The sequence below is a fragment of the Lonchura striata genome, chromosome 4, assembly GCF_050655825.1.
Source record: "Lonchura striata isolate lonStrDom1 chromosome 4, ASM5065582v1, whole genome shotgun sequence".
NCBI lineage: Eukaryota > Metazoa > Chordata > Aves > Passeriformes > Estrildidae > Lonchura > Lonchura striata.
In genome coordinates, this window is record NC_140706.1 from 66,220,604 (window position 1) to 66,245,877 (window position 25,274).

At 37.5% G+C, this 25,274-nt stretch overlaps 1 long non-coding RNA gene across 2 annotated transcripts in view; it reads left to right on the top strand.

The window, feature by feature from the left end:
• The window catches only part of LOC110484355 (uncharacterized), a 158,307-nt gene that overhangs the window by 53,547 nt on the left and 79,486 nt on the right, over positions 1–25,274 (top strand). For both annotated transcript variants that reach the window (XR_014955222.1, XR_014955223.1), the window contains 3 exons: positions 11,683–11,780; positions 15,837–16,045; positions 22,764–22,895. This is a non-coding gene — a long non-coding RNA (uncharacterized LOC110484355). The remainder of the gene's footprint in view (positions 1–11,682; positions 11,781–15,836; positions 16,046–22,763; positions 22,896–25,274) is intronic.

The following is a 25,274-nucleotide window of genomic DNA, read 5'->3' on the forward strand; positions in this document are numbered from 1 at the left end:
TCTAGAAATCATCAGGAAATGTTGAATTACTGTGTTTGTATTGACTTTGAAGAAGTAAAGCCAAAAGAAAGGAGATTAATGAAAAACTGTAACACTGGTCTTTAAAAGTAAATAGATAAAGAATAATCTGAAGAGTCTGGATAGCTACTGTTTGTTATGTTAAAATCATAATTAGGTTAAATTAATGCAACAGCATCAAGGAGAAAGAAATGTAATCATTAAACCATAAATAAATTTTAAAAAATATCACAAAGCCACATGTAAGGAGATCTCCCAAGGGATCTGTAAGAGAGCTTGTCCTTGTGGGCAGCACTATGTAAAAGCACATGTAGTATAGTAAATAAGAAACATTTTGCCTATGAAATACAGTTCTGGCAACTCTGATGGGGAACTCTGATGTGAGGTTTCTTTGAAAGAAATGTTTGCTGTTTTGAAAAGTAGCTTGGATCTTACTGCATGGCAGAAAATACCTTGTTTCTCTCCCAGATGAATACCAGAGTTAGCATCTGAAGGGAAAGCAAAAGTGGCTAGGGCTTTATAAGCCCCACTGCAGATATTCTCCAGGCAAAGCAACTGGCTTTGCTAAATCTGAGAAAGAATTTTGAAGGGGTTTCTTTAGAAAGTAGATTTAAGTGGTTTTTCCTTTAATTGGTTTGGGAATTTTTTTTTGAGAAAAGTGGAAAAAAATTGTTTATTTAATAGGCAAAATATTTTCTAGTATAAAAAATGAATGCTATGAAATAATAAAATTTCTTGTTGTTTTAAAATAGATTATAAACTTTGAAAGTTTTTTTGGTGGGTTGTAGCTTAGCTTATTTAGTTTGCTGTTAGTCTCTTTGGCTCTGGAAATGTTGTGGCTCAGGCCTGGTGGGTTACAGGTGTGAGTTGTTAGTGTTCTTTTGGGTTTTCATTTTAAAGTAGCTTTAAATAGGTTTAAAGAAAAAGGAAAAACTAAATTATATGGAACTTTTTTTGCTTTAGTTAGCTAAAAATTAATTAAAAGTAAAGTAGAGCTCAGTCTTGTCTGTCTGTATATAACACAGTTTAGGAGTAGGGATGTGGGGGAGTGAGTGCAGTGTTTGAAAACAAATTGTGTGCTGCTTCTTCTTCTCCCCCTTCACTTTCAGAACCAATCTTAAAGGTGTAAAATTTATTTTTGGGCTAAACAGACAAATGGGGATACGAGTAAAGAATCATAAAGTCACCCAAGCTGCCTGTGCCAAAGGAACCTGCTCAACTCTGTACAGAGCTGCTTGGTGTGCAGGGAGAGCTCTCAGTGCAGGGACCAGCATAGTGGGCTCTAGGGACAGCACAGCCACACCTGAGGGCTGTGGCACTCCATCACCTTGCTGGGATGCTCCAGAATTAGGCACAGATCCTTGTGGTTTCTCGTTTGGATCACATGAAGATATTTCTGTTCACCTATACAGACCCTGAGCCTCCTCCTTCAGGCTCAAGCACCTACAACCCTGTCAAAAGTTAGAATTCTGTCAAATGTGCTTTTATCTGTTGATTTTTGAAGAGTGGAATCCCTGCTGGTCCCCTTGGTTTTGTTTGAGCAGAGCAGGGAATGTATCTGTGTGCAAGTGCATCCCCAATGGGGGTCGTAGCTCTGTATCTTTGTGGCTGTGGCACCCAGTTTGGGATGGGAAGGTGATGTCCCTGCTCTACTGAATCCTGTTTCTGGGTTTAGCTGGTTTTAGACAAGGTATAAAAATGGTCTTTGAGCTGATATTCCCCACCCCAGCTGTATTCCTTCTTTTTCTCAGCGATTAGGGTAAATCCTGAACAGGAGTACTCAGAGATACCCCTTGGCATCCTTCTCCTTCATCCTTTCACTCCCTCCTTTCCATCCTGAGCTTCCAATGGCACTCCACCACCCCAGGCCCTGGCACTGCGCCTCTGGTGTGGCAGCATCGGCAAGAAATTTTACTTGTGGACACTTGCATCTTGTCATTACACTACAAAAAAATATCTTCTGGGTGCATAAAGATCAGCCTAAAGAGCTTGAGCAAATGTCAAGCTTATTTTTAGTGCTTTCTGGTCAAATGTGGCTGTGAGGGGAGAGTTTAGACATTTGCAGTGCTAGATGGCAGCCAAAGCAGTTTTGGTCTGTTGTTTATCTCAGTGTTTACATGCAGGTGGCCCAATTTTGCTTTAATGACTTGATTATTTTGCTGAGCGTAACTGTAAATAATTCAGTCCATCTTCCCATAAAAGGAATGGCAAAAGCAGGAAATTGTTATCTCTTACGCTGGGCTATAATTAAATACAATTGAATAGCAGATGAGCAGTCCCTTTTGAAAATCCTTCTTTTAGAATTCTAGAAGGTTATTTTAGATATGAGCTCACTTGCAATTTGGCTTGCAAGGATAAAAATGTTGTTTAAAAAAATCTACTGGAACACAAAGATATAGTTGCGTAAAATTCCTAAAAAATTATACAAAATTTTGGGGAAGAAATGGAATATTTCATTTTGTCATATGTTTTTCTTCCTTTTATGCTCTTGCTGAAAAGCAAGATGTGGGAAAATAAGTGTATTCCACTTAAACTCAGAAGATTCTCTTTCAGAATTGCAAAGATAACTTAAAATCAAAGGCCTGTATGATTTTCATTTTTGGTAAATAGAATTTTTTCTGGGGAGGAAAAAAACCAAACCACCAAAAACCTGACTTGAAAGTTTTGTATAACCATCCTGTTTAATATAAGATATGGTCTTGGCCCCAAAACAGAAAATTGAAAGTGACTGTTCCATCTATCATTGAATTATATTTTGTAAAAAGATGCTACATCCTAAAGCAAGAGATAAGCATTTACATCCTAGAGTCTTGGAACTCTAGGAATTTTAAATGGGTGGGGCTTTTTTTTTTCCCCTCAAAGCAATGTAAAGCTCCTACAGGAGCTCCTACTGCTCTGTCCAACAGAGTAATTTTGTCTGGAACTGCCAAAGGCTGAAAGAGAAAAATGTCATTTGCTTGGTAACCATTGCCACCAGAGAGGAGTCTATTGGCTAAGGGAGTAAAAACCAATTACAAGAAAGGCAATACTGTGTCAGATTCTATCAGCCCAAGGTTGGGTGTGTAGTAATTGATTAATAGTCTGTTGTTTGATAAACTGAATAGAATTACTGATAATGTATTGGGAGTTGGGACCCACACAGTGAGTGACTTTCATGTCAAAGTCTAACCAGATTCCTCTCCCCATACAATGCTAAGTCAATCTTCAGTAGCTAAAATATTTACAAATCTCTTCCTAAGTTTCGTTCACTGATTCAGTGGCCAAAGCTAGACTTACATTTTTGTATCTATTCCCAACCTCTTCCTTTTATAAAGCATAAACACCCTGCAGAAAAATATACTAGAAAATATTCTAATGCATTTAGACTAATTTCCTGAGCTCTAAAGTTTAATCATACATGGAGTAATTTCTTACAGCTCTAGCATAACTTTTGTGCTGCATCAAATAAGGATGAGCTAAATCAAAATGTAGACCAAAGCATGTGCCAAAATGTGTGTTTTTTGTTTTTTTTTTTTTTCCTGACTGCAAAGATGATATGAGTTCTAAGGATTATAAGGAAAAAATAGAAAACAGAATGACAGTATTTTTGCATTGGGCTCTGAGGGCTCAGGGAAACAAAGTTCATGATAAGATGTTGTTGGGCTCTCTGACTTCATCTGTCTATGACCTGGTTGGTAACTTCAGGAACATTTAAAGTGGAACAAAATTCCCATTCATTCCTTAATTGATAAAGAGAACAATCAGTGTGTATGGAAACGATAAAATTAGGAGGGAAAACCCAAAAATGATGTGAAAAAAATGAGCTGAGGTTGGGGTCAAGGGCTGAACATTACATACAAATGCACAGTAAATCAGGGTTCATTTTTGGATTTACTTTATTACGAAAATGTGAACTTTCAGTTTAGAGGAAATTTCAATATTTAGAGACATTTACTTTTATAAATTATCTTTGTCACATATGCCCATGTGTTTAACACACTTAGGAATTACTCTGCTGCGCAATAAAAGGAACTTTTTTAAATCCCAGAGTTTCCAACCTGACCCCAGCAAGGAGAGTGAGCTGTCTAGCAATAAAAGTTAATGTGATTTTTTCCTACGTGTCATGCGTTGCCCTACAAGGAAAAGCTTTTTTTCTTTCCCTTTGGGTCTTGCTGTCCCAGTTGATGTTTGGTGCTATCTCCCCTGTGTGCTGAGCTGATTTATGGGTCTGTAAGTGGTGGGAGTGAAGGGGGAAGGGAAGAGAGCGTGGGAGTGGGGTGGAGGGTGGGGAAGGGAAGAGAGGGAGGGAATCTGCCATAGCTCTTGCCTGCTGCCTGGAGCCAGATGCTCTCTGCACATTTTCTGGGGGTTATCTCCACACTGCTCTTCCAGGGGATGCTGGTTTATCCCAGTGTGGATGATTTATGGAAAACTGGGTAATTCGTCTTTTATCAGTAACAAGCGGTCCAAATACTGACTGCAGAAGATCAGACTGGAAGATAATCATACTTCAGGTCATTCCAGTGTTAAAATCTATTATGTGTTGGGTTCGGTGCCTTTTTAGCTGTGAGATGATAATTTATAACATTTAAAAAACTCTCTTATGTTTTGCCATTTGCTGTCTGTGACCTTCAGCATATGCCAAGCATATGGTGAGTTTCTGAATGCTAAAATTGTATCAGCAAGGTGCTATATTCCTATGTAATTGTTTTTAACTGCCAGCTGTGGCATGAGAGCACTGTAGATGGGTTGCTCTCTACTCATTTAACTTATTAAGAAAATTAAATGTTCCCTTTTTTTTTTTTTTTTTGCTGATGTATTCACTTTGTTTTTGGAGCAGTAGCAATAGATCTGGAGACAGTAAAATAGTTGGAAACATGTGAAATTGCTTTCTACTCAACTCAAAGGACAACCCCTCCACATTTCTAAGTAATCTAGGTAATCTGATATAACAAAGCTTATAAAATACTTATTTTACATATAGTGGAATTTTGTCAAGGTAAATTTTCAGGTTATTATTTTTCACACAGTGTTCTATACTTAGATTCTTATTTCCCAATGTTTCATCTAACATTGGGTAACATGCCTTGGGTGTCTGCTTGAGGTGTATGAAGCCTGGCTGTGACACAGCACTTTGTTTGGAACTGTAAATAGTTAGCTCTGAGAGCAGGCTCTGGAAGACCCAAGGCAAACATTCAGTGATGAGATGTAGAAAAGAAAAAAAGTAAAATTAAAAGAAAAACAAATTGACTTAGTAGTTTCATGAGGCTCAAACAGTGTCCTTTTTGTCTTTTTTTTTTTTTTTTACATATACTTTTCCATTGATTCACCTAACCTATTTCTCATTAACTTCATCCTTATGTTCTGTGGCTGCAAAGAAGTTGATGACCTGCTAATTTACTCCTGGTGTTCTTTATGAATTTCGTGGCTTTCCAAAAATTGCCCTTAAATGAGGGTAGTCAAACAAGAGAGTTTTCACATCTTTCCTAAGCATCCTGCATGTGTTCTGCTTTAAAAAAAAAAAAAAAAAGCTTTTATTTTATGAGGGCTTTTTCTAAATTCACAGAGCTGTGAAGCTTACCATAATTTGCAGAAAGCTTTATGACTGGGGGTGGGTGGGAGGAGAAATAAGGGGGAAAATTAAGCCAAGGGAAGGTGAGAATGTCTTTGAATGAAACAAGTAAAATGAGACTATGCCAACTCTTCCCTGATAGTGCTAGGAAAAGGAGACAGAGAAGTGCTAACAACATATTTCTGAGCTTTCACCAAAGTAAAATTAGGAACAATCTTGGCAGCAGGTAACCAACAAAATTCCCATGTCTGTTCTCTTAAATTTGAATATTCATCTCTATAAATGGAATTGACACCTTTCTTTTAATTAAGACATGAAAGTAAAAAAATAAGTTTCATTTTGCATGAAATCTTGACTCGAAAATAAAAAAATAAAGGGATGTTAATTGGACCAAAAAATGCGTCTGGCACAGAGAAATATGTAAAGTTTTTCTCGAAATTTGCATGAATAAAGAAATGTGCATAAATGGTGGTCCTTACTTTGAGATGGCTGTGTCATGAGCTGCAATGGTTGTGCTTGGTTTGTGACAGTAAGATACTAGACTAGGGTATTGTTATAATTTTAATGCTAATATGACTGTGAGAGGATGTAACCTGGCATCTATCCTCTCAAATAAATGCAGAAATTACTTTTAAAAGTAGTAGAAAGCGTAATAATCAGGACTAACAGAGATTTACAGAAAATACACTTTTTCTCTAAGGAAAATTTTAGGGACTTCTGAAAAAAAAACTAATTTTAAGTAATTTTTGTCACACTGCACTTATAAATGTGGGTTGCCTTCATTGCTATGGGACCACATGTATTGTCTGAGAGGGAAGGGAAAAATGTAAATTACTTCCAGTAGATTTTCAACTTTAAGTTTTTCATCAATATTCATCAGCTTATACCTACAAGCAAGAGCAAAAAACCTCAGTGACCTTGTACCTTGCAATCTGCCCACAAGGCATCTAAAAATAAAATTGTCTGAGTTTCAGTGGGGTGAAATAGGGATCTACAGCAACTCCAAAAGCTGGTGGCCTGCTCTAGTATGTACAAGTCCAAGGTATGGGGCATGGGTTTGCATATTGTAGCCAAATGTGCCCCTAAATCAGGAGAATTCCTACCACCCTTTCTGGTGGCTAACATTTTTGGGAGTAATCGCAGCCTTTTCTTCTGGAGGCACGAGAGGGATTTTTAGTGACTCCAGTGGAATCATTCCAGATGTGGTGGAAATGAGATCACAGACTGGGCCTCCTTTTATAGCTCTGGTGAGATACAAGACTGCTAAACTTACACAAGAGACCGTGCCAGCTCAAAAAACTCTTTTTTTGTTTAGTTGGTTGGTTGGTTTTTGTGGGTTGTTTTCCAACAAGAGGTTGTCCACTTAGGGTTTGCTCAAGCCAGGCCATAGATCTTCATCACAACAGGTACCCCAGCATGCTCAGAAGTCAGCTGTGGTTCTTTTGGCTGTAGGCACAGCAGTAGAGCATCCATGTGCTGGGGACACGAAGAATGAAAAGAAAAATCAAGGATTTATTTGGAGGAACCAAGAGTAGCTTGATCAACTCATGGCTGGTTCACCACGTGTGTGAACAGCCATGGCTGTTTTCTTTCCCAACATGACACAATTTCTGCACATTGTCTGTGGAGGTCTGTATGTGTTTTTTGTTTTTTTGTTTTTTTTTTTTTTTATGATTGGTAGAACATACTTCAAATTAATTTTGCACATTTTTGGACTGAAATGACATTTTAAAAGTATGTCATAAAATTGATGTGGGCTGGAAGTTTAGTTTATGGGGAAAGGAATTGCACTCTGGGATGAAAATGGGGGAAATCTATGGGTGTTAAGTTCTGAAGCCACAAGCAAGGACATTATTATTCATTGGGGGTCATTTTTGCAACCCAGAAAGCACTAGTTTTCTTTATGGACTGAAAACGAGGGTGCATGGAATTTTATTATTTTCTTTAAAAGGTTTTTTTTTAGAAAAGTGCAGTGCCTGAACATATACATTGTGAGAATTTTTCTGTTAGATCAAAAGGGCCTGATTCTGTCCCATGGGAAGGGTAGGGAATGAAACCAGTGGGACTTCTCATGGGGTAAGTTACTAATGGCACAATGACCGACCTGGTTGCTGAGGTATGTGGCTACCAACAGCAGCAGTCATGGGACAGTTCCAGGAATAATAGTGGGAGCCATTTAAAGAAGTGGAAAATTGTCTTCCATTTTTACAATTTCTGTCCCTCAGATGTCTGCATTTAATAATCACTTTCTAGTATTCTCATTATTACTCATGAAAATAGTACAACTTTCTGGTCTACTGAAAATGCAAGTGGGGCAATTACTTAGGTAAGAGACATCTTGACATTTTTGCTGGGACAAACTGCCTTTTGATGAAACAGAAAATGCAGGAAATTCTCACTTCTGAAAAACCCAAGAACTGCCTCTCCCCTATTATATATATAATTTTTTTTTCTTTTTTTTTTCAACCCTGCTGTAATTGACACCAAATGTTCTTGGCAGTGACTGCCTTGCAATTGCTTTCTGTGTTTTTACCATGCAAATTGAACACTACACCTCTCTCAAACTCTGTTTTAGTATGAGGGGAGCAGTTTCAAAAAGTTTTATTCTTAAAGGCTCTTGATGCATATCATACTTACTTGCAGTCATTTTATGGAGGCTAGACATAGCTACAAAACAGAATACATTTCAAAGATTATTGAGAGGAAAAAAATCTCCTATTTTTAATCAACTACATGCTACTAGAGTTCTTAACAATTCTTATTACAAGAAAGAGTAGCCCACAATGGAAAACATTATAAACACATAATTCCACCTTAAAAATACAATTGCCCCTGGGAATTAAAATCTTGACCTCTGCAATGAAACCACAGGGAATGTACCTCAGTGAAAATTTAAGGACCTTGACATTTGTCTGGTGTATAACCACATAATCTCCCAGAAATACTGAGCAGGCATGCCAATGTCAGATCACATATATCATAGTAGGGCACTTCAATATGGCTGGTCTAGGCCTTGAAAATAATGAAATAAATTGGTTAAAGAGGAAAAATTTAAGTTGTGCCCTTTTTTCTTTGTTCATTACAATTGTTTTTAAAGGTTAGAGTAACATACTTAAAAAGCACAGTCTTTCTCAAAGCTGATTAGCACCTTAATGTAGTGTAAAAAACAAAGTAATTCACATGAGGGAAAAGTTGGTGCTTTTTCTACCGTGTAAATCAGGGAGAGATAAGCATGCTATTTTGTCTGCGCTTATTGATCACTTACTAATGGCTAGCTTTGGTTAGTTTTGGTTTTTTGTTTGCTTCTCCATTTGAGAAAAATCTATATAATACTGTTAAACTGGAAAAGAGAGACTTTCCCTTTTTTTTTGTTGATTACTATATACTTAGCTGGAACTTAAGGATATGGTACCTGATATGCTCCTAAGATCCCTGTGTCAGTTTCTTGGATTAACCTATACCTGTAAATACCTTCATTTCTGTCAGCTGAACACCAAGAGATGGTAGCTGTATGTGTGCTTTTCTATGTCTTTTTAGTCTTTCTCTCAGCTTTTTTATCTTCTCCTAATTTCCTTAGAATATTTGAGGAACGTAAAATCGAACAGGCTTAGAGTTTGTAGAGTTAAATGGACTAAATTAATACTTTCAGAAATATTTTATGTTGATAGAATGTTGCATTAAACCTTTTGCCAAAGCACTGATTCTCTAAAGTTGCCAGAAAAGTTTTTTATTTTTTGGTTCTGAATGGAGGGAATATCTTCTTGGTATTTCTCCTGTGTATCTTACTCAGAATACATGAACAAAAAAAACCCTTTTGAAAGCCTCATTGAGCACGTTTTCAGGGGACTCATGGTCCTCCTTAGCTATATCTGAACCATGGGACTGGGTACTTATCACGGAATCATAGACTAGTTTGGGTTGGAAGGGACCTTGAAGGCCATCTTCACAAAGACCATGTCCCTGCCGTAGGGAGGGGCACCTTCCACTATCCCAGATTGCTCAGAGCCCTATCCAGCCTGGTCTTGAACACTTTCAGGAATGAGGCTGCCACAGTTTCTCTGGGCATCCTGTGCCAGGGCCTCACCACCCTCACAGTAAAGAATTTCTTTCTAATATCCAGTCTAAACCTACCCCTTTTCAGATTAAAGCCATTGCCCCATGTCCTTTACTATGGCACCATCTTGTCCCCTTATGACCACAGAGAGGAACAAAGCAATGTTAGCTTTCTTCATGCTTCTCCACACAAAGTAGAACACTCCTCCAAGCAGAAGAGCAGGCCTGGAGCATGTTGGAAATTTGCGAGACTGGGACTTTAATACCCTTTGTGTGCAGATTAGACAGATTAGGCATAGCCCTGTTGTCACATTTTCCTTAGGAGGTAAGAATATACATCCTTTCTGATGGTTTCTTGCTGTTCATCATCTGACAATATTTTGCATTAGCAGATGTCCTCAGCAACAGGATACTTTCAAGCATACAGAAGTACTGTGATTGACAGAAAACAGCTGGAAGACATTTGAAATAACAAGGAATTCTGTGATCTGGATTTTCTTAAATTTGCTTAGCCCACGTGCAGAGTTTCTTGCCAGTGAGAGCTCCTCTGCTGATTGCCAAAACTCTCCGTACCAGGTTGAGGAACTATTTTGGAGGACGCACCCAACAAATGGGCATGAGGCACATGTGGAAAATCCACTCTTACCTGAAGGAATCATTATAGCCTAGTGTCCCCAGGGTTCTTCACACCTACCTGCTGCACCAAATACTGATCAGTACGTGAAAGCATCCAGTCTTTCACTTCTGAACAAAATTTTCTTTCACTGTGAACATTCTGTGAGACAACTCTGGACTTTTTCTCACTACTGGTTTGATTGAAACAGATACCTAACATCCTGCAGGAATTTTAGAGCTATGGGATTAGTGGTTAGACCATGTGTTGGTTAATTTTCTGCTTGGCTGAGTCCATTATTGAACTAGATGCATCCCAGATTTTATTCATGTCCTGTGATACTACAGGAAGTTATTTTCCACAAGGAGCTCTATAGTCTCTCTAGTAATTGTGGATAATGTGACCTAGTTATTAGATATTAATGTCACTGCTGAATGAGGCTGGCTTTTGTTGCTTGATTTATTAATAGTTAAACTAATTAGGAATAGTTTTTCCTGTTGCTATCTAGCTGGTGATGAGCAAAAATATAGGAAAAATGCTAAAATAAGTCCTCAACATAGACTTTGAAGGCACCATGTTTTGTGATCTCCATCTTTGCTCCCACTAGCAAAGCAGTCAAGCCCATCTCAGTCTTCTACTACATCAAGGAAAGCTCCTGGAGGTAGATATGGCTGTTATGGCTACTTCTTGTCTTGTGACATTGAATTCTTTACTGACATTGTGACAAGCAGAATGAAAGGATGGCTTGTATCAAATCAGATAGTCAAGTATCTATTTTGCCTGTTTTTTTTTTTTTTTTTTAACCTTGAGGCTTCAATTAGTTTTTCAACCAAATGCATTACAAATGTATGCTATTTCCACATATTACTTTAGCTCCCTTTGGAAGATGTTAATCCTTCTTTTTCCCAGCACCTCTGGGCACAAACCACAGCAGCTCTTTAAAATGGCCTTCTGAAACAACAAACTGTGTTTTTCCTTCTAAGACTCAGTTATGGCAAGTAAAAGGTAAAACACCAAGCAGAAGCCTTGAGGTTCGTTTAGATTTCAAAACCTCCATTTATAAATTTGATCTTCAGTTTTATAGTTTCTGTAATGGCGGATCAGAGAAAACTTATGGCTACCTTTCCATTATAAATGTTAAGATAATCTTTCTACCCCACCCCAGTGAAGATACTTGCAGCAAACTGTTTAACAGACATTAGCAATGGCATGTATAAGGAATTAATACAAATATTAAGTTCAGTTATGTATCTTTCCCATAGTTACTGATGTTTTTATTCATTCAAGAAGTAGCTCTAGATCCATAACTCTGAAAAAATTACACTGACCTTTTCCCATCCCCCGTGCATAAATTTGTCTTTACCAGGTTTTCTGAAAAACCAGATGAGATGTGGAGATGTCCCATTTTTTGTGTTTCCTTAACTTTTTTGTGTTTCGTTCTTAACAGCTCTTCTGAACATTGTGAGCTTCTCCAATGCTTAGAGCTTCTCAAAACCATCTCTTCAACATTTTTCCATTTTTTCCACAATAGCTATAAAAAAACAAGTAAGTAAATAGCAACGTTTTTATGGCTGCAATTACTACCTACCAGGCTGTTTATAATAATTTTGTTGCTTTTATTGCTCCCTTCTTGTGCTTATTGAAGCCACCTTTTCTCCTGCTGTAAGTTCACTTTCTGGCATATGACAGGAGCTTTCCTGGCACACATTCAGAAGGCCAGAACTTTGTTTGTTTCTCATTTTGATGGAAAAAAAAATATTTTTAGGGATTTTGTGAGTACAGATTTGGGATTAATTTCTTAGAAGTTTAGTTGTGGGTTTTTTTCCTGTGGAGGAAAGGTGTTCTTGGGTTTTGGTGGGCTTTAGGATTTTTTTTTTTTTTTTTTTTTTGCAGGAAACAGGTGCCCCATCCCTAAAAACATAAAAACATTCACAGTCAGACTCTGAGGAACCTGATCTAGGTGAAGATGTCTCTGCCTATGGCAGGGGGTTAGACTAGATGGCCTTTAAAGGCCCCTTCCAAACCAAATAGTTTTTTGTTCTCTGATTACTGTTTCTCACTAGTTCTGCTCTATAGTTTTTCAGTTGTTGTCAAGGCATCATCTCGGGTGCTGAAAATTCAGTATATATTGAAGTGCTGTGTTGGATTAGAACCCTCAGTTAATTGCTAGAAATAAATTCTCTTACCTTCATTAGAAGAATTAGCAGAACACATAAACCCATGAATTTATTAGGATGAAAATCGTGTAAGTAGGTTAACAAGCATAGTTTGGTTCATTTCTTTCTGTTGTAATACTGTTATGGGCACAGGAGAAGGAAAAATGGTTAAGTTTGCAATCTGGACAATAACGCATTTTAAGTACAATAACCAACCCCTCCAAACTCCGGGCTGATTTTATTAAAGGACTGTAGCAGGACGTAAAAATCAACACATTAAACTGTTCTAGTTTCTGGTGGAAAAAGATTATATTTTGTGGATACACAGCCAGAGTATTATTCTGGTTTGCATTATCCTATTTTACTGAAAGCAAGAGCATATCATTACATCCAGGTAACACTTTCTTAGTTAATCCATAGGCAGAGCTCTCCCCTGTTAACTCCCTATCCATAAAAAATTCTGAGCAGCCCTCAGTATTGAGTACTTTGTGGGAAGTACACACTGTCATACTCTCCCAGCTGCAGGGAGATTCTCCTGAACAGGCTGCATATAAAAGCCTCTTATGCTGTTCAGAAAAAGAGACCAAAAGACTTCAAGAATGCAGAGATATTCCAGCATATTTGTTCCTATTGTATATTATTTTTGTTAGGGGTTTTTTTGGGTCCTTTTAACTGTTACGGTGATCAAAGTCAATTCACCTACTAAATGGTTCAAGTACAAATTAAGTGTTGGCATGTCTTGTCAGGGTTGGTATTTCCAAACATAAAACAGCAGTGGTCCTTCAAGGACAACTTTCGTTGCCAATTACTGCAAGCATACCAGTTCTCTAGTCAGAGCACAGTGTTAGACAGATATAGCAAGTACAAAATTAAAGTGAGTAGGACTAGGGAAGAAAGAATTCCAGAAAGAAGGAAACCTGAGGTTCACATCCTAAGTACTGAAAGAGTTGATTATGCACAGACTGGATGGAAGAAACTGTAGGAGAAGTCAGAAGAGTTAATAAGCCAGGAGAATAAATGTGTGAGTTGGAGTTTCTTACTGTCAGCCAAGTCCTTGCTAAGTGAGAGTTGATCCATGGAACTGGCAGGGAAATTCCTCTACATCCAACAAAAGCCCAGGGATGATGCTGGACACCACTTACTGGTGGTTTTTTTTTTTTGTTTTTGTTATAGAGGAAGCTGAGGTAAATTGATATAGTTGCATACAAGATAGGGTGATCTGAAAACTTTCCTTAAAAAAAAATCAGTTTGCTCTGAAACTGGTGCCATCCATCTAAAAATAGCCATTACTGCTTCCCTTGTTCATCGTGTGTTTATGACAGTCTGTTTAAAAGCAGCATCCATTTACACACTGTGGATTTGCAGGCTTGGGGTCACTGAACATTTTCAGGACAGGTTTTGGGAGCTGGAGGCAGAGGCAAGCAGGAGAGCTGTTTTTCCTGATGGTTTGTTCTGCAATCTGAGCTCATAATTAATGTGAACTTTCATGTTTCATGGCTTGCACAGTAGTCAGAGTTACAAGGATTCAGTAAAAGGAGCTCAGTTAATAATTGTGCAACCCTGACATTGGTTCTGACTGATAAATTACACTGCTAAGGTGAAATTAAAGGTAGGTAAGCAAAATTCACTCATCCTTGCTTTTTGACTCCTTTTGCGATAGCAAGAAAAAGGAATTCTTTTCAGTTTTGCTTAGAAGAACCGTAATTGTAAGCCTTTGTTTCAGAAAGGTCATTTTTCTTAAACAAAACTTTCACGTTATTTTCACTTTTCACCTTAAAAATTTCATCTGACTTGTCCCATACTTCCTTTGAAATGGACACAATATGTAATCTTTAGAGAAAAATGAAAACTTACATTTCAAAGCATTTAAAAATATTTTAGAGATTGATCCACACTTGGTGTGCTTAATCAGAATAGTTATTACCCAATGAGAATAACTTTATTCAGAATAAATTTATTCAGATGCAGTTTTCTTTAACCACTTTGGCTCTCAGGGAAAATATGTGTAAAAGTATGAAGATCTGTTCATGACTAATATTAAAAGTCAATTTTAATATAAGCATATCTGAATACGCAATCAGCCTGTACAGCAAATAATGCCACAGAAAACTTCAGGGAAAACCCCAAGATGACCATCTCTGACCTGCCTGTGAGATCATCCAAAGATGTTTCTTTGGGGAAATCTGTTTTTGAGGCAAATGACACTGAAATCCTGCAGAGCGTGTGGACTGGCCACAAGCATCCCTTGAGCAGGACAAACCAGGAATATTGTCTATTTACAAATGTTACATGACGGGGGCTAAGAATTCAGAAACACATTTTAAGGTTTCAGGCAGGAGCAATGGGAATGTGCTGGAATGTTTGACTAGGGCTCCTAATTGGGAATTTGGCAACACCGTGTTACACCTATGTGAGCAAACCAGCCTGGGTGCTGGAGTGAATCAGTTCTCACATGAAATAGGAACTCATTTTAGCTTCCAACAAAGTGGGCCATTTTCTAACCTTAAAGATATATAAAACTGGTTTTGTTTTGTTGGGGTTTTTTTCCCCCTCAGGCGTCTGTTATTTCTGTTTCTAAAAATACAGATCAGAAATTTAAAGGCTACTGTAGCATCAGAAAGGAAAAATTTTGGACATACTTCTAAGGCATAGACACAGATAAAGGACACAATGGAAATCCTACAAGGAAGGTCACTCCTGAGATTCAGTCCAGTTCTTAATTCTCAGGGTGATTACGTACTTTGGACAAGTCTAACATAAACATCCACGCACTGGAGTTGTTATTCAAACTGAAACTCTGAAAGTTTGTGTTTTTTTCATCAGCAGATCTGTTCTTCTTGAAGTTTCCAAGCCCATTAATTACAGCCAGACATATTTTTTGCATAGCACTTGATATAATGAGATATAATCCCCATCTGGGTACTTGCAAAGAGTAATTGCACCATTTGCAAGATACTGCAAGATTTATAGTAGCATCTCCTAATATCTCACAACATGAATAACTCTATCTTACTGTGAGAGGTAAATTGGCACAATCACAAAATACAGCAAAGTTTTGCAAAATATCATGTTATCTCACATGAAAACTACGAAATTATTGCCTGTCAAATTTGTATGTTTATTACTAATTATTCTGCAAGGCTGTATTTCAAATCTATTGCTTGTGAACAGGAGCAAATCCAGACTTAACAGAGTACAGTTAGGAATGAAATATTGTGTTTGCTGAGATATCAGCATAGAGACGTCAGCAATTTTTTAAATGGGAAAATTGAATTATAGGTGCCAAAGGCTGAGAAACCAGAAGTAAATGTAGTAATGTAACCTACATCTTAAGAGGAAAAATGGTCTCACTGACGATAATGATGTCTCAGAATCTGAACACTATGCACCTTTCAGCAAATATGAGAAGAGTTTTCCTGTCCATTCTCATTTATGTCTTTGCCAGATGCTGAGGCTTCATGTAGCTTCCAGGAATCCAGTATGTCCATGTCTTTGAGTTGGTCACAGCAGAGTGCTACCATCTGTGTCCAAGGAGAGAACCATGTCCATTGACCCTTCAGCCCTGTGAGGTACCTGGTGAGCCCAGAAAACCACTGCAAGAGCATCTGGGTACTGCAGCAGCACCACCAGGGTCAGCCAGCAGCCCAAAGGAAGGTTAGGCTATATTATATATACCCTGCTCTGGTTTACAGGGACAAGAGAACCTGTCTGATTATCCATGATACTCCACAGCCACCAAACTCACATCTAGGCCATGCAGAAAAGAGCTATATTACTTTATCTTCCATAAGCCTCGATGTCTGTTGTTTTTTACTCCATCTTCATGTTCAGTAATTGGGCACATGTCTCATATCTTTATTGAAGACTGCGTTTGTCCTATTTTCTTCACAAAATTTAGTGCAAGAAGGAAAAAGTGGTCTCATTGCACGTTTCATCCCCTCCCATGTGTGGGCCACAGCTCTTCCAGCACCTCTTGCCTCCTGTCTGGCTGCACACATCAAGGTTGCAGCCTGCACACTGCAGACGTGGCTTTAGGAGGATCTGCTGCCCTTTCCCCAGCACTCTCCCCCAGAGATGCCACTCTGCTTGAGAAGGATTTTGAAACTATCACAGCTTGCTTATTAGGGAAAAGAAGTCATCTGGCAGGATGAGAAAACTCATGCCCTCGGTGATATGACTGTAAATAACTACACTTAAAATGGAATCAAAGACTGTATCTTGGGATAAGTATGCCAGCTTCCAGGAGAAGATGGAATTTTTTCATGTCAGGCTTATCATTGGTTTCCTAAATGTACCAAGATAAACAGAATAAACCCTTTTATGTGGTTGCTGTGATTAAAGCAAGGTCCTCAAGTTGGCAGCCTATCATGGGTGGGTTCAAAGTGGAAATGGGAGCTGGCTTTTTTCCTTCTTTCAGAGGATCCCGCTGCTGTTTGTACATAGTCCATCTTGGTGACTGGCATAGGCTGGAATACATGCCTCTGTGGGCTTGGAAATCTCATGGCAGTAATCAGGAGCGCTCTGGTCCTTATGGCAGGCATCAAATGAGCTACTGCCAGGTCTTTGAACTACAAAAATAAATAGAGAATAGAACTGCATTGTTTTGGCCAGGCCCGGTCGTCTGTCTTGGAGCATGCTCTGGTGAGAGTGTTTAACTTGGATTTTGTCCATCACATGTGGTAGCTGCAAGAGTGGAAGAATAGAACAATGTCAGACCATACATTTAATGGTGTGCTGGCTTAGAGGTCCTCAGGAAACTATTTTCTCTCCTAGTCTTGAAGCTCTTCCCTCTCTGTGGAGTGGATGGTTAATGAAGCAACATTATGACTTTTTTGTATGGCTATCTTATTTATTCAGTAAAAGTTTGGAGTTTTTTTTTTTTTTCTGGTTGATTAGCTATTTGATATATAGATGTGAGAAACATACTTATGAAAGGATGAATTCCCTAGTGCAACCAATTTGTTGTACCAGGGAATTCATCCTTTCTTAAGTATTCTTCTCACATCTAATTTTCCTGGTACAACCAATTCGTTGTACCAGTAAAATTACTTTGGGAACATAAAGAAGCCATGAACTCAGTTCATGACTATTCCAAGTTATCAGAATGGCACAAACCACTGGAAAGGCTGATTTGCATTTTGAATCTTTAGAAAGTAATTCAAAGTAATTATGTTCAAATTTGAGGTACATTTCCTGCATTTTTATTAAATGATCAGGCCATGTTCTGAAATGGGAAGATTGGTTTGAAAATTGAGTTCTCAAGCAAACCCTTGACCATATTAAAATAATTTTATTTATCTTTAAAGGAATGAAACTTCATTTGTCATGAAAATCCATTTGTCATGGATGTCCAAGGCAGGACACAGCCATGTGCACATCCTTTCAGGCTGTTAATTGCAAAATAAAAAGGAAGAGTCTGTAGGCTTTGTTGAAACAAATCTGGGTAGAGAGGGGTAGCTTATTATGTTGCTTGCTTGGCATAATGTTTGACTCCTGTGAACAATAAGTGATCCATATTTTGGTAAAAAAAAAAAAAAAAACATTTAATCAACTTAGCAAAATGCATGTCAGTGCCAGAAATTGTCCCATTTAGGTATTTATATCAGAGAGCTTTAAGTAGAAATTGAAACTCTGTCTTTACTCAGCTCCATGGCATTGGGAAGAGCTTCAGACAGAGCTGATGCTATTTCCCATTTGCAATAACAGTTCACTGGGCTGGGTTTTTGCATTTAGCTTAAAAAAAAAGCATGTTGATCACATCTGATTAAAGTTACATTTACATAAATACTCATTGAAATGGAAGAAGTAACTCACCCTTGTTTATGCTCCAGATGCTTATTGTACTGCTGTGCTCTGTTTCTCTGCTATGGTTTACTTCTAAGGTACAATGGCAAGAGAAATACATGGGAAAATACATTCAAAAAGTTATGGTTTTTGTGATTTCTCTCCTAACTGAAACCAGGAAACACTAAAAATATCATGTGTATGAGGTGGTGTTGGAAAGCCTGATTCCTTGAAGAAATCACTGCAGATGTCTGTGGCTGTAGAGGGTAACTTTTGGGATTTCATCTTAAATTACTCACCCTTTATGCATAAATCAAAGTTACATACAAATAGTGAAACTCCATGGGCTAGGAGGCAGAATGCTCATCCTCTGAACTTCTGTTGCCTTTTTTTCTCATTTTTTTTGTATGTAACAAAAGCCATCTCCCAGTTTGAGTTCATGAAGGGGCAGAATACTTGACATGAGCCTTCAGGCTCCTAAACAGATGTTGAATGACAAAACTTTAAATCCTTCCTTAAGGAGGTAGATTTATGTGGTTGGTATGATGCATAGCTCTGTTTCTGGCAATTTTCTATGATATTTAAATGATAAAAAGCAGTCTGCTGGTATCAGGCTGGGGCCTTGCCGATGAAATGTTCTGGCATGCTTCCTTCTTTTCCTTCTTAAACGCTCTCAAATAGTTGATTTCTTCTAAAATTCAGAACATGATTTCTCAACTGAAATATTTTTACTTCCTTCTAGAGTTTATAGTGTGCAGATGCAATATCTATGTCCATTGTTTTGATTTGCACACTGTCTTCTCTTAAAAATGGCTTACCTTCAAAACCTGGTGCTTCTTGATAGTATTTATACATAAAGAGTCTTCTTTATGTGTCTGAGTGTTTTGTTTTGGCTTGTAGCTTTTTCATTAAACAGGATAATTTTTTACCACTTGTATATTACTTTTTCTGTGATTCCACTGTGGCAGCTAGTCCAGAGATTTCCTCAGATATTTGCATTTACAAGTAACCACTTGGTTAATTGATATTATCAGCTGCACAGAAGGAGTAATTTAGAGTAATCACTTTGCCTAGCTAGAGGAAAATTGTGTGGCACAAGATTTAACTTTGCTTGTGAGGATACAGTATCACTGCTGTAGCATCTCTGCAAATACAAATAAACTGCATAAGTTTAAAAATCTTTATTCCATGTAAGAAAGGTTGAAGTGTTGTAATTCCATTTTAAATAGTAGGCCACTGTGTGTTATCACAAGATATTCTGAGTTGCTTAATACTTTATATTTCCCTCAACACAAAGGATTGTAGTGAAGAAAGAGACTGGACTGGAATATTAATATCCACCATGTTCTAATTGCAGATAAAAAGCATCTTTAGAGTAAATGGAAAGAGAAAATGTACTTAATTTAAAATCTTCAAGAATTTATCTATTTTTTTCATAAAATCTCAAATATAGTTATAAATGTTTGCAACAAATCACAAATCCACCCCTCACAGACTCTGCCCGTATTTTCCTAGGAACCTATGTACTATATTATTAAATAACCCAAAATATACTTCTTGGAACTCATAGGAGGCTTGTTAGTTCAAAGAACACCACAGAGCCAATATACACACTTTGTTGTTTCATGTTTTTCTATCTTAGAAAATGAAAATTAGTAACTGAGAATAAATTAAGTTACTAATGAATCTTCAAAGCGTCTCCACTCTTCTGATTTTAATTATGTAATTGATAATTGTGCAGATCAAAGATTCCCCTGGAACTGATGTAGTTTCTATAAACTAGTATTAGAATAAGATAGGCATTTGTGTAAAGATTTGTTTAAAAATGGATGCAAAAAATCTTTACGTTACATTTTCAGTCTATTTCCTGAATCATGTTATTGACAGTGGAGTGCAAATATTTGTAATTAAACATAATTTATTCTGCCAGCTACCTGCTGATGTTTCAATTCTTTAAGAGAGTGATTTGTCATTTTTTATTACTCGCTAATTAGACAATTTTCTTGGGAAATTATATTCCATTACCTTGATTTGGGATTAAGAAATGTCCTTTACATAAGGTACATCTATGAAACTTTACCAGGCCACTAAAACTCAGAGCTAACTGAAAAAGCAAGAGATATAGGTAGTGAGGTTGAGAGAATTGTTTGCTCATGTTAGGAAGATCAAAGAAAAGAGACATTTAAAAGATCAGATTTGCAGATGCAGAGAACTGAGAGGGTTGTGTCACATACAAACCCTTTTTAACAGCACAGGCAAGCCATAAACCGTGCTGTTTGAACATTTAACTTGATGTGCTGTAAAAGAGAACCCTTGGACATGCCAGATAAGTCTGGTGTCTTAGGTCTTGCTTCACTTGGTTTCATTGTTGTTTAAAGAATTTAATAGTTCTAGATGGCACTCTCTCCAAATTATAGAATTTAGGCATTGAAATTCATAGCTCTCACTGGTTTTTGGGGTGCTTTGAGATTGATGTGGGGGTCTGGGTGATCCCATTAAAAGCATGCCCATCATATCATAATGCCTCGCAGCCAAAAAAAGAAATTGTTGGGAAACTGAGAGCAGAAATTAGATAACACTGAGCATATAAACCCCTGAAGATCGGTTTACTTAGGATTGTTAAGGGTGTATCTGAAGGGAGGGGAAAGAAAATTTAAGAGATAGGAAGGAGAATGATGTGAGTTGCTCAAGCAGAAACCAGACTTGGAACATGAAAGAATAAAACACTGTGCCAAAGTAATTAGATGATATAAGCATAAGGCAGGAAAGTCAGCCAGCACTTATCTTCATTTATAAATAATGCTTCTGGACACTTCTTCCCATCCCTTTTAGAGATGAATATTCTGCTGTAAACCAGACCTGCTCTAAACATCAGAGTCTCACTTAGCCTGGATTAACCTGGTGGTTCTCAGCAGGATGTGACAAGGTCAGAGCACCACAGAATGTCTCCCTGTTTTGGATACATCAGGTGTCAGTGCTCTGGGGTTACACTTTTTGATAAAATTTGAACAGAGAACAGTAGGAAGACATGAATCCTGGTTAGTCCTCTCTCATGAAGGATACTAATCCTGCTGAAGTGAACACAAAATCTGTTTTTACTCAACTGAGGCAGAAGAGACCCTCTAAAAATGAAACAGGAATTTGAACAAATACCCCTCATCAACTTTGAAATTTTCAAAGCTAACGTGGGGTCTGGATGCTTTAAGGCCCAATAATGGGAAGGGGTTATCTGTGGTCTTTATGAGGCTCTGGAAATGTCTTCTGCAGTGTTTAACTTGACAGAAATCACTTCTATTTGATGCAACATTTCAGCATGGCTCAATACTTCACTTTGCAGACAAAGTAGCATTTTTTTCCCCTAAAGAATTAATACCACAGACATGATTCTTTATTTTACAAGAAAAAATAGGTTGGTGGGGTTGCTTGTTTTCTCTTTGGTTGTTTAGTTGGGGTTTTTTCCCAAAGACTTAATATCACAGCCATGATCTGGTTCAGAGATCCCAACGTTGTATTGAGACTTGCTGGGGACTCAGCCTGCTAACCTGTGGGGAAATTGTCTGGAGCAGCAGGATTTTCTAGAATTCCCTTTTGATGGCAATGACACAGACTGTTGAAGCGACTCTGCCTGTTCTTTATCAGCTACCCCAGCTGACATCTTTCCCTTGCATTTACCTTTGGTTGGCATTTCCATGGCAGACATAATATTCTGTCTGAAGTATTATTTAATGTTATATGTCTTTCATTTACTTTAATTCATTTAATACGCCTATATATTACTTTAAAACTGGGAATAGGAAGGAGCCCCATTATCTAGAAAAATTTATTTCTAATGGAACGCAACTATGGAAGCGTGAGGCCTCTTCAGCTTTTGTTTAATAAAGAAATTAATGGCTAAATCAGTGAAAATACAGTCTTTCAATTTGACACCCATTTTGTAGGCCCAAAAATATGTGCATAATATTTTATTTGACCTGTAATTATATTCTAGCTTCTATCAGAACTATAAAGAGACATTCAAAAAACAATATTCCTAAAGTTTTTGACCGTCACCAAGTCACATATATATGCTTAATGTTCCTTATTATGTTAGGAAACACACTTCTGTGTGTAGGTATTTTGATTTTGAGTTTATTTTTTATTTCAATCTAGGAAAATTTCTTTATTCAGAATATACACAAAGTACTGTAGCAGGTCATTTAATTTCTTATAATGAAATAAGAAATTCACAGAAATTCATTGCTGCTTGTATCTTGTCTTTGATCTTCAAATTCACTCCAAATGCTGCAAAGTGCTCAAAATTCAGTCAGGGCATTTTTTTTCAAAAAACTGAATTTCACAGAAAATGCAATCTGATAAGAGGACTGGTAATAAATGTCTGCCTAAATGCTTGTTTACTGAAAGACATAATTTTAAATCACTAAAGAAATTATCCCAATAATTAATTCTGCTAGCTAGAGAGGAATTTTCATCTCAATTAAGAAGGGGGATGAGAAAGATCTAGAATTGTGCTACTTTTCAAATAAATTGAAGACTCTTTTTTTTTGTATCAGCCCTTTGGCTGCTTTAATTCCATCTCTTTTTTAACCAGAAGATTCTCCTGGGATGTAACAGCTTGAAGCCCATGAATTGGAAAGATACAGGAGTTTCTAAAAGGCCTTGAAATACAAGTTGTCTGAATCACCATAAGAAGGTGCTTGGAGTGGCTTGTCTTCCAATGCAGGTACGTAATCTGAGGTGGGAAGAAGGGGATAAAGGTGGGAAAGGGATAAATTCTCTGCAACCCTTGTCTGATGTTATATAGAAATGTAGCCATGGGTCCTCAAACGATTTGTTGTCGTGGGATTACCAAAGTTTGTTATCCTGCAGATGCATAAAAAGAGTTGAAACAATCACTGAGCAGTATATGACAAAATATCAGCTCCTTGCAACAGTCCAAGTCAACCTTTACTTCCTTCATTCAAAAATCAAGGACTATTCAAAGAATCTGACAGACTTTTAATTTAAACTGATGTTGATCTTTAAACCACTATGAACTCCACTCATAACCAAATAATTAAAAGATCAAGCTGAGGATATCAGCAGCACTTCATCAAGAAAGGCCTAATGTAAAGAACTGGGTCTTTAGAATGGTTAGGACAAAACCATATTATTATGCTTAAATACTTGGCTTGATTTTAGGACTGGAAAGAAGCCAATACTGTTTCATGATAATAGCATTTATTTAGAATGCAACTTTGTAGGCAGATTCTACTAAAAGTCTTAGTTGCAAATGCTATCCTTTTTATTTCCTGGAGAAGACAACCTAGGAATTGTTGCTGTTTTTGTTTTGACCTGTAGATGTTGACTTGTCATAATTTAATGTGCTCTTTAAAAGGAAGAGTAATTTCTAATGATAAAAAAAGTTGGATTTATTCAGCATCTCTTCTTAAAGGAAACCTACGACTTGAATTGAGTACCTCAGGCTGTTTCTCCTTACTTTTCATCTCTACCAGTGTTCTTTCTGATTGCTTGGATACCATATGGTACTATAGCCCTTTTATCTTTTATATGACTATCACCTCCAGGCAGTTGCATCTGAGCTCCTGATCCCTGACCACAGTTTCTCCCGAACCTCTGTGAAGCATCAAAAAAATTTAACAAAAGGCCAGAGAAATGAATTATTTTCTTTTTTTATTGTTGTTAAAAAATCTTAGTTGACTGTCCAGGTTATCACCCTGCTCATAAATGAAATATGTATTTATTGAATTTTGTCTAGTCTCTTGGGCTTGTGCTCCTTATACAGTAATAAATGTCCTCTGGATCAGACCACCATGGTAGGCTTTCAGTTGGATATCATTGACTCCAGGAACTCTCTCAGGTTCCATAATCTCAGTTGAGCTGCAGTCATTTTCTTTATTTTGTTATATCCAGCAGCACGTACTGTACCATGGTGCTTTGCAAGTTGAACTTGATGTGAACTCGGGGGTGATATTCTGCTTCTTTGTGGTGGAATTATGTTTGAAATAGTGAAATTCTAGTAAATGTGAGTCATCAGTTATGTTGGGAGTTCCACAACTAATTAATGTTCAGTAATTCCCCTGTGTCCTTCAGTCATTAATGAAAGAGGGTGCAAGGGCTATCAATGGAATAATTTGTTATGATTCCATAACTTTGACCATTTTTGGTTGACCACCTGACACCTTTGTGCCACTGAGCAAGTTTGGGTTGAAGTGGTATCTTAACAATGTTTGTTTTACCAAAAATATCTAAGAGCAGTGGAACAAGCCCAGTGTTTAATTGTCTCATACCTGTTGGATCCAGTTCCCAGCTCAGAGCTCTTGCTCCCTAGCTGAGCTTCAGGGGCAATTTAACAATGGCTCTGCGTGATCAGAATTCTTTCTCTCCTCCCTGGAGCAGTTCCTTGGCATCCCTTCTCTGCTGGCTGAGTGGTCAGAGGATCAAAACCCATACAACTGCAATTTTTGTAAATCTGGGGGTATGGACCAGGACATATGGGTCCATCTTTTTTCAAGGTCCATCTTTTGTGAAATATAATGACTAACAAATATTGGCGATTTGGGATGACTGATTAAAACATTACTTAGACCTGCCTACCCTGTTCATGAGTTAGACCTGTTTGAGCTGCTTGCCTATTCCAGTCAGAAGCATGTAACTTCATCCAATTTGTTTTGCCTCAAAATATTTGTCCTAAAATGCACAACAAATGCAACAATTTTGGAATCTGCGTGTCTGGCAGCTTAGACCAATGTAGTGGTGTCAGGAATGAATTCTTGTTAGCTGGGTCCCCACCTGGGTTCTTGCTGGTTTGCATCCTCACCACCTAGGGCTACTTTGAGAATTATCATTTTAAGTGATAAATTTAAGTGCAAAGCCAGAGATGGTTGCACTGAATGGAAAATTTTATGTTAATGAAAAATGCACTTCTGAAATACTTTCCCATTGTATTTTATGTTGGAAAGTTCAGCACCAGGGAAAAATGAAAATAGATGTATTATTCTTACCCTAATCCTTCCATATATTGCAAGAAATCTGTTGCTTTTTCCACTTGTTCTTGGACTGTATTTATAAAACTATCATAGTAAGGTACCATAATAAAACA